This window comes from Tamandua tetradactyla, chromosome 1 (genome assembly GCF_023851605.1).
Source record: "Tamandua tetradactyla isolate mTamTet1 chromosome 1, mTamTet1.pri, whole genome shotgun sequence".
Classification (NCBI taxonomy): Eukaryota; Metazoa; Chordata; class Mammalia; order Pilosa; family Myrmecophagidae; genus Tamandua; species Tamandua tetradactyla.
In genome coordinates this window covers 165,370,949-165,381,831 of record NC_135327.1, presented here as the reverse complement: position 1 = coordinate 165,381,831, position 10,883 = coordinate 165,370,949, and the positions used below count along the sequence as shown (strand labels likewise).

General features: G+C 36.3%; 1 non-coding gene across 1 annotated transcript; it reads left to right on the top strand.

Annotated features, from left to right (window-relative positions):
* The first annotated feature begins 10,493 nt into the window (after positions 1-10,493).
* On the top strand, positions 10,494-10,600 carry LOC143652591 (U6 spliceosomal RNA). The gene has a single exon (XR_013160776.1). It is a non-coding gene; the product is annotated as a U6 spliceosomal RNA (small nuclear RNA).
* The last annotated feature ends 283 nt before the right edge of the window (positions 10,601-10,883 follow it).

The window sequence follows — 10,883 nt, the reverse complement described above, 5'->3', positions numbered from 1 at the left end:
TTTGGTTTCTTAAAGCAGCCAGAATGCAATATACCACAAATGGAACCACTTTTAAAAGGAAATTTATTAAGCAGCAAGTTTACAGTTCTAAGGCCATGAAAATGTCCATATTAAGACACCAGCAAGGTTACCTTCTCTCAAGAAAGGCTGATGCCATTCAGAACACCTTTGTCAGCAGGGAAGGCACATGGTGACATCTGATAGCTTACTCTCCTCATTTCATAAGGTTTGCCCAGGGTATTTTCCTTCTGCATCTTCAAAAGTCTCCGGCATTTTGGGATGTAAAACTTTTCCCAAAATGGTTCTTTCTTAAAAGACTCCAGTAAGTAACCCCATCTGGAATGGGTGGAGATATATCTCCATGGAAATCATCTAATCAAAAGATACCACCCACAATTGGGTGGTATAATAAAAAAGATCCCACCCAATAATACTGAATTAGAATTAAAGAACATGGCTTTTCTGGAGTCCACACAGTTTCAAACCAACCCAACATCTAATTGGGATTCCAGAAGAAGAAATAACAAATAAAGTAGAGAAAATATTTGAACAGGTGATGGTTGAGAATACTAAAGAAATAATGAAAGGCATCAACTGAAAGATTCAAGTGGAATAGCTGAAAAGAAATCCAATCTCAGATACATCAAAGCAAACAGTAAAGACCAAGTTATTTCAACTAGAGACAAAATAGAAATACCTTTAAAGGAGTGATAGAGTGCAACTGACATTTCATTAACAAGAAGGAAAGCCAGAAGACAGTAAAATTATATCTTCAACAAATTGAGAGAAAATAATTGTCAACCTAGAATTGGATATCTGTATCCAGCAAAAGTATCTATCAAGGACTAGGAAGAACTAAAGGTATTTTCAGACAGATAACAACCGAGAGAGTACCACAAGTAGACATACACCAAAGGATCTTATGGATATACTTCAAGGAAAAGGAAAGTAATCCTAGATGGAAGGTCTAAGATGCAAGATTGAATAGAGAGCATAAAAAATGATACATATCTGGATTTATTATTCAGAAATAGCTAGATTATATTATGATAATGCATCAACCACAAAAGGTCAGTGGTTTAATATAATGAGGTTAGTTTCCCACTCGAACTACATAGCAAATAACGTCTAGGAGATTTTGCTCCATCCCGTCAATTAAGCTAATAGAGTTCCACCATCATATAGCTGTACCACCTGAAAGACACAGCATCTCCAGGTGGGGAAGAGAACACAGGAGGATCTTATTGGCTCTCTTCTATACTTCCTCTCAAAGCCCCTTGGCCAGCACTAGTCAGATGACTTCAGGTAACTATAAGGGAATAGATAAGGCAATACAATTAAAATATTCAAAACAAAGTCTTGTCAGTTGGAGACTTCAATCTTCTAAGTCTTTGTATATCTGGAAAGGGAATAATACAACCACTTCATCTCTTATCTTTCTAGATGAAAACTCCAGCAGATCCCCTGACTTTTCTCTCCCCGATTAAGTAAAATTAACTATCCAATTACTCCACACCACAAAATACCAACTCACTTAACAATTAAAAGGTCCATATAACTGTAAAACTTCAGTCTTGCTTTAAAATTGTGATTGGAAGAAAAAGTAGAAAAAATCCTAACTGGGGTCAATGGGAGGCAAGACAAATTAATCAGTATATCCTTTCCTTTGCCACTTTAACTTCTTTTCTTCCTCCCTCATATTGTACATTGAGATATTCGGTCCTTTTCCTCCTCCCTCATGTTAGACATGGAGATTTTTGGTCCTAAACTTAGAGGTGAAGTTTGGGATAAGTATAGAGGTAAGAGAACAGGAAAGTTCTTCATTAACTCATGTAGTGCTGTGAGCCTGTGTTATCTTTTTGGAAATGTTTAAAGCTGAGCTTTTGTCCCTTGGACAGTTGCATACGCTCCACCAGCCCCACCCTCAGTACATATCTTAGCAAGGTAATTTCCAGCTGGTCCCTTATTTGCCTCAGTCACTAGGAGTCCCGCAACCCAAATCAATATTGTTTTTAAGTCTTCTATATATAAACATATACTCCCAAAGGAACACAACAACTAAAAACGGGTGGGGGTCTGGAAGCTGTCTTGGTGTATATAACACAGTTTTAAAAAGAGAAAAACACAGATTCATCATTCATCTTCCATATCCAACCAAGAATAGTCTAAAGAGTTTTTATTTTTATATGTTTAGTAGAATTAAATTTCAAGTTGAAAGATTCACTATAATGGGTAGAAAGCAAAAATTTGCCAACAGCAACCTGACACTACTTGAAAAAATTTCTTAAAAATTCCAAGAATTTTTCATAGCTATAATAAACAAACAATCCTAGTTGTTGATGCTGTTGAAATTGACTGTTGTATAATTACTACGATTACTATTATCATGAACTTAGCAATCATTATATACACCATGCATATCATTTATCTTTAAACCAGAATTAGAAATACTGAAAATAATATATTATTTGTACCATTTTTGAATAACAAAAGTCTCAGAAGACTGAGTCAGTAAAGGATCATATCAGGATTTAAACCCAGGTCCCCTTGGTTTGGAAATCTAGCATCTCCAAAAACCACATCCGGGTTTACTGTGTTTTTCTGATTTACAATGATTAATACCTGGAAGATATGCCTAAATATGACCTAACATTCATATTTTATAAAAATTTTTTTCATTCATTTATTCAACAATATCTATTGAATGTTATTAACTGGGGATACAACATTAACTAATGGACAGTAAACACAGTAACAAACATATAATATGTCAGATGGTGATAAATGAGCTCAGAATAATAAAACAGGATAATGGAGAGCAGAATGGGGACATGCTGTAGACTATGAGGTGATGGAAGGCCTTTCTGATATAGTGACATCCACATAATTAATTCAACAAATCAAACCATAAAATATGTCCATTTATAATGAGCTTGAAGACCAAGTCAAGGGTAAACTCTAAGAGGGTAGATTCCTTTTGCTCAAAGAGCACAGAATGGTGAGTATAAACAGGATGAATAAAAGAAATCAGACACCACTGTGTAATGTGGTGTCACTGACATTTCATGCCTTTAATTTTATCTGTTGTCACATGGAAGTGTATGGGAGACAAGAGCAAAAGCCATTCAAGATGTCTGTGAGTCTTTGAAGTTTTCTAAAAGGCAGCAATAGTCCAGGCAAAGACTCTGGGACCCACTCTTTATCTTTGATGTTCCCCTTTCATAAGAGTGTCCTCTTCAAACACTTTTGAGGAAAAAATAGCACTATATAACGGTTTTTGTTCTTTTTCCTTGCAACAAACAGGAAATGTTTTGGAGATATTTAAGCTGAAATTCTGGTAACAAAAACAAATCACAAAACTCCATTTTGCACATGAGAAAATTGAAGCTTAACAAAGTTGAGAAACCTGACCAATGACTCAAATCATTTTGACTTATCTCAAAGTTTGTGCTGTCAAAGAAAGATGCCTCCCAACCCCAACCCTCCACCTCTATGCTAGATTTTCTTGCTATATTGAACTTAATGCCCCAAACCTGTTCCTCCTTTTCTCATTTTGCCTATTTCTGCTTGTGCTGGTTTGAAGCTATGATGCACCCCACAAAAGCTATGTCCTTTAATCCTCATTCAGTATTGCTGGGTGTGATCTGTTTTATTGTTTCCATGGAGATGTGACCCATCCAACTGTAGGTGGCAACTTTTGATTAGATGGTTTCCATGGAGACATTTCCCCACCCATTCAAGGTGGGGTTGCTTACTGGAGCCCTTTAAGAAGGAACCACTTTGGAAAAAGTCTTAGAACAAAGAGAGTCCAACCAGCCAGAGACCTTTGGAGTTGCAAAAAGAAAATGACCCCAGGGAAATCATTGTAAAAGCTTGGAGAGAAAGCTAGTGGATGTCACCATGTGCCTTTCCAGCTGAGAGAGAAACCTTAAATATCATCAACCTTCTTGAACCCAAAGTATCTTTCTCTGGATGTCTTATTTTGGACATTTGTATAGCCTTGCCTTATTTTGAACATTTTCATAGCTTTAGAACTGTAAACTTGCAACTTACTAAATTCCTTTTAAAAAGCCTTTCTGTTTCTGGTATATTGCATTCTAGCAGGTTTGACTAACTATAGCACTGTTCAAGCCCAAAATACATGGGGCAAAATTGACAAAACTGAAGAGAGAAATAAACACCTGCAAAATAACAGGCGGAGACTTCAGTATGCCACATTCATCAATGGAGAGAACATCTAGACAGAGGATCAATAAGGAAATGAAGAACTTGAACAATACGATAAATATACTAGAATAACAAACGTGTACAGAAAACTGCACTCAAAACGAGCAAAATACACATTCTTCTCAAGTGTACATGATCATTCTCTAAGTAAGACCATTGTTAGGCCACAAAACAAGTCTCTATACATTGAAAAAGAGTGAAATAATGCAAAGCATCTTTTCTGACCATAATTCAATGAACTTAAAAATCAATAACAGAGGAAGAACTGGAAAATACACAAACATATGGAAGTTAGACAGCATAATCTAAAACAATCAATGGATCAAAGAAAAAATCATAAGGGATATCAGTAAATGTCTTGTGATCAATAAAAAGAAAAAACAACATATCAAAATTAATGGATGCACTGAAGGCAATACTGAAAAGGAAATTTATAGATCTACATGCTTATATTCAAAACTATGAAAGCGCTCAAATCATGGACATAGCCCCATACCTGGAGGGGCTAGAAAGGGAAGAACAAACTAAACCCAAAATGGACAGAAAGAAGAAAATAACAAAGACTATAACAGAGATAGATTAATAGAGAATAAAAAATCAAGGAGAGAATCAATGACACTAAAAGTTAGCTCTTTGAAAAGACCAGTAAAACGGACTAGGCTTTAGCTGGTCTAACAAAGAAAAAAAGAGAAAATACAAATGGCTAAAATACAGAATGAATGGGGGGCATTGCTGTGATACCATATAAATAAAAAAAGATTGCAAGAGGATACTATGAATAATGTATGCTAATAAATTAGATAAACTAATGAAATGAACAAACTCCTAGAAGCACACAAACTACCTACAGAAATTCAAAGGGAAATAGAAGAACTCAACAGACCAATACCAAGTAAAGACATTGAGTTGGTCATCAAAAACCTTCCAATAAAGAAAGGACAAGGACAAACTGGCTTTATTAGTGAATTTTATAAAACAGCCCAAGAAGAATTAACACCAATACTGCTCAAACTCTTCCAAAAAATTAAAGAGAAAAGAATAAATATGAAAATTGATTTTCTTACATTGAACAGACATCGTCAACATAAGAAAATTAATTAATGTAATACATCACATTAATAGAATTAAGGGGGAAAAACACAATCTCAAATGATGCAGAAAAGGCATATGACAAAGTCCAGCACCACTTCCTGATAAATACACCCAGAAAATCAAGAACAGAAGGAAATACCCTGGGCAACAGTGTACTGGGAGTTCTAGCCATAGCAATTAATTAAGAAAAAGAAAGAAAAGGCATCCAAATAGGAAAAGAAGTAAAGCTCTCCTTATTTGCAGATGACACAATCATATATAGGGAGAATTCTGAAAGAAAGCTATTAGAGCCAATAAGCAATTTTGGCAAAGTGGTAGGAAACAAAATCAATACACAAAAATCACTTGTGTTTCTTTATATTGGTAATGTTCAATCTGAAGGTAAAATCAAGAAAAAATTCCATTTAATATAGCAACTAAAAGACTCAAACATCTAGGAATAAATTTAACCAAGATGTAAAAGACTTGTGTACAGCACATTACAAAACTTTGCTGAAGGAGATTAAAGAAAACCTAAATAAATGGAATGACATACTATGTTCATAAACTGAAAAACTAAATATTGTTAAGATGCCAATTCCACCCAAAGTGATATACAGGCTCAACACAATTCCAGTCAATACTACTTCACAGAAATAGAAATACCAATCATCAAATTCACATGGAAGGGTAAGTGACACTGAACACCTAAAGCTATCTTGAAAAGAATGAAGTTGGAGCACTCACACTTCTTCATTTTAAAATGTATTACAGGGCGGGCCGCGGTGGCTCAGCGGGCAAAGTGCTTGCCTGCTATGCCGGAGGACCTCGGTTCGATTCCCGGCCCCAGCCCATGTAACAAAAAACGGAAAAACAAAATACAATAAAACAAGAAAATGTTTAAAGATGTTTCCCTTTCTTCCTTCCTTCCTTCCTTCTATCCTTCCTTCCTTCTCTCTGTCTTTCCTTTAAAAAAAAAAAAAAAAAAAAAAAAAAAATGTATTACAAAGTGACAATAATGAAAACAGCATGTCACTGGAACAAGGACAAGCATATAGGCCAATGGAATTGCACTGAGAATTCAGAAACCCTTACACCTGTGGTCAGCTGATCTTTGATAAAGGTACAAAGTCCACTCAGTGAGGAGAGAATAGTCTCTTCAACAAATGGTGCTAGAAGCAGATAACCATGTGCAAAAGAATGAAGGTCGATTCTTTATTAACTTAAAATACATCAAAAACCTAAATACAAGGACAAAAACTATGAAATTCATAGAAGAAAACCTAGGGAGAAAAACTTTGCGTTAGGCAGTGATTTCTAAGACTTTATTCCAAAAGCATGAGCAACAAAAGATGAATGGGACTGAGGCTGAGTTGGGAGTCATTTCCTGGTGAGAAACAGAGGCCCTCTCTCCTAAGCAACTTAGCCAGACACCAATTGCAGATTGGATTAACAAATATGGAAGGCAGGATACCAGCTGCACTCACAGATAAAATTCATAACACAAACAAGAAAGAAACCAGGAGTTCTCTTTCAGCCCTACCACCAGCAAGGAGGAAGCAGGACTGACAGAGCCTCCTGGAATTGGCTGAGCTCAGGTTGCTGAGACAGCTGTAAACCAAGGAAAAGGGTCACATAGAGCCAGGTACCACTGCTGTTCTTGATTGGCAAACACAGGGTGCTGGGCCCAGTTCTGAGAATACCTACATTTTTTTTGTTTTTTGGTAGCAGCCCATTAAAGATAGCAACCAGCAGACTTGGTGTTCAGTCCTGCCCCAGAGAGGGGTAGAGTAGGGCTGACTAAGTCACAGTAAACAATCAGGTGGGGGAGATAGTTTCCTAAATGGTGGATCTTCCCCAAGAAAATGGGGAGATAGGGCCCAGCACAAGTGAAGGCTGTCATTTCAAGAAATTAGATCCCAGGGACAGGGGTATCAAAAACAGTTTCAACTTACAGAAAGTGGTACCCAGCCTTTGTTTTAAACATACACTGGCAGGGGTAAAAGTGGGAAGCTTGAAAATCACTGTAACTTCTCCGGTCTGGATGTAACAGGGGGCTGAAGAGGAGCTCCTTTCAAAGAAAAGGTGGGGAGGCAAACCCAGCATAGCCCTTGCTGTTATTTAGAGAATTCAGACCCCAAAGTCTGGGAAGATAGAGACAGTTTCAATCCACTTTCCCTAAAGCCTCTGTCTCACCCACAGCCATGGCAGGGAAGGAATTTGCTGAGAATTAAAGACACAATTCTGCCTTAGGCTGGTGAGAGATGAAGACCACCATCTGCTGGGCAGCATGGGAAAAGTACAGAATCAGGAAGCTTCACATGAAAAATTGGCACCCTGCTCAGTCTAATTCCCAGGAAACTTTGGTACTGATCTACACCCAATTCATGAGTCCAGAGCCTGTCTCCTTTGGGAAAAACCAGCTTGGAGAGATCCTCCCTGTAGGAACACTACTCCCAGAATCAGTCCTCCAGGTAAAAGTTACTAGAGATTACAAAAGGAGTGTTTACAAATATAGTATAGAGAGGCAAATAAAAACCAAACAGAGTGGATCAACATTCCTTGAGGTAGAAGAGGGAAAAGAAAGCTTTTTCCTGGGGCCAAACCACTTCACACACCAGGAAATCTCAAATATCATTCCAAGTATGCAGGACAAGAATCAGATAAATAAAGGCTGAAAAAAATCTGATCAATTTGAAACAATTATCTAGAGGTCTAGAATAAGTTGAACCAAATGTCTAAGAATAGTTAGAGTACAAAGCCAATCAACAAGAAGAACCTAGAAAGGAGAGAGAAAACAAGCTCCATTATAAACTAATCAAGAAAATGATACATGCAGACACAAGCAAAAAAATCACAACTCACACTAAGAAGCATGAAGATATGGCTCAGTTAAAGGAAAAACTTAAGCTTCAGTTGAGATATAGGAGTTGAAACAATTAATTAAGGACGTTCAAACATGTCTTCTAAATCGACCCAATAAGTTGAAGGAAAATGTGGCTGAAGACCTGAAGGATATAAAGGAGAAACTGGTGAGCATAAAGAAGAACTCAAAAGCTTGCAAAACAACCAAATGAATAAATAACAGCACTTATGGGAATAAATTGCACAATGCAAGAGATCAAAATCAATGGAGCCATACAACAGCATATTTGAAGAAGCAGAAGAAAGAACCAGTGAACTAGAGGATAAGACATCTGAAATCTTACACACAAAAGAACAGATGAGGAAATGAATGGAAAAATAAGAGTAGAGTCTTAGGGAACTGAATGACAGCATGAAGCACATTAATATATGTCTTATGGGTGCCCCAGAGTGAGAAGAGAAGGGAAAAGTGACAGAAAGAATAACTGAGGAAATAATCACTGAAAATTTCCCAACTCTAATGAAAGACATCAAATTACAGGTTCAAGAAGCACAACATATCCCAAACAGAGTAGATCCAAATGGGCCTACACTAACATACTTATTATCATCACATACAAGGGAAGCTCAATAAGACTAATAAGTTTCAGCAGAAACTATGGAGGTAATAAGGCCTTGGTATACTATATTTAAGATACTGAAAGAGGAAAAACTGCCAACCAAGTATTCTACATCTGGCAAAGCTGTCCCACAAAAATGAGGAAGAATTTAAAATATTCATAGGTAAATGGACATTGAGAGAGTTTGCCAAAGCACCCTACAAGAGATATTAAAGTGAGCACTACATGCTAATAATAAAAGACAGGAAAGAGAGATTTGGAGGAGAGAGTAGAAATGAATATTATCAGTAGTGGTAATTAAAAGGGTAAAAAGAGAGGAAAAGTGAGATACGACATATAGAATCCAAGGGTCAAAATGGTTGACAAAATTGCTGCTTTATAGTGATAATATTGACTGTTAGTAGATTAAACTCCCCCAGTGAAAAGATACAGACTGATAGAGTGGATAAAAAGAAAACAGGATCCATCTATATGCTGCCTACAAGAGACTCACTTTAGACCCGAAGACAAAATAGGTTGAAAGTGAAAGGTTGGAAAAAGACATTCCATGCAAATAGCAACCAGAAAAAGCAGGGTAGCTGTGCTAAAATCAGATAAATTGGACTTTTAATGTAAAAGAGTTAGACAAAAGGACACTATGTGGTAATAAAAGGGAAAAACCCTCAAGAAGAAATTATAACCATAAAATATTTATGCACCTAGACTGAGTGTTTCAAAAGACATAAAGCAAACACTGGCAACACTAAAGGGAAAATTAGACACCTCTACAATAATAGTTGAAGACTTCAAAACATCCCTCTTATCAAGTGGGTAGAACATTTATATAGGGGATCAAGAAGGAAACAGAAATCTTGAATAATATGATAAATGAAGTAGATTTAACAGATATTTACTGAACATTGCACCCTACAATAGCAGGATATACATTCTTCTCAAGTGCTCATGGTCATTCTTCAAGAAAGACCAGATCATGGGTCACAAAGGAGGTGTCAATAAATTTTAAAAAATGGAAATTATACAAAACACTCTCTCATATTGTAATGGAATGAAGCTGGAAACCAATAAAAAGCAGAAGACTGGAAAATTCAGAAATATATGGAAGAAAAACAAGACACTCTTAAACAACTGATGGATCAAGGAAAAAAATTCCAAGAGAAATTAGTAAATCTCATGGCAAATGAAAATGAGTACACAACATATCAGAACTTATGGGATGCAGTGAAGGCTGTGCTGACAGAGAAATTTATTGCCCTAAATGCCTATATTTAAAAAGAAGAGTGAAAATTGAGGACTTAACTACACAACTGCAGTAACTAGAAAAACAACAGCAAACTAACTGCAAAGAAAACAGAAGGAAAGAAATAACAGATTAGAGTAGAAATAAATTAAATTGAGAACATGAAAACAATAGAGAGACTCAACAAACCCAGAAGTTTGTTCTTTGAGAAAATCAATAAAATTGATAACCTTTAGCTAAACTAACAAAAAGATAGAGAGACTGCAAATAAATATTAAAAGAATTATACACAATAATCAATGGGGTTTCCAAGTATGCAAGGGCAGTTCAACACAAGAAAATCAATTAACATAATACACCACATTAACAAATTCAAGTGGAAAAACCACATGATCATCTCTATTGATGCAGAAAAGGATTTGAAAGAAATCAGCATCCTTTCTTGATGAAAGCATTTCAAAAGATACGCGGAAGTGCTCGCTTCAGCCGCACATATACTAAAATTGGAACGATACAGAGAAGATTAGCATGGCCCCTGCACAAGGATGAAACACAAATTCATGAAGCGTTTCATGTTTAAAAAGAAAAAAAGATACACGGAAACTTCCTCAGCATGATAAAGGAGATATATGAAAAACCTCAGTTAACATCATACTAAATGGGGAAAGATTGAAAGCTTTCACTCTAAGACTTGGACTAATGCAAGGATGCCCACTGCCACCATTGTTATTCAACATTGTGCTGAAAGTCTAGCTCAAGCAATTAGGCAAGAGAAAAGATATAAAAGGCACCCAAATTGGAAAGGTAAAAGTAATATTTTCACTGTTTGCACATGGCATGATCCTATATGTAGAAAGTCCTGA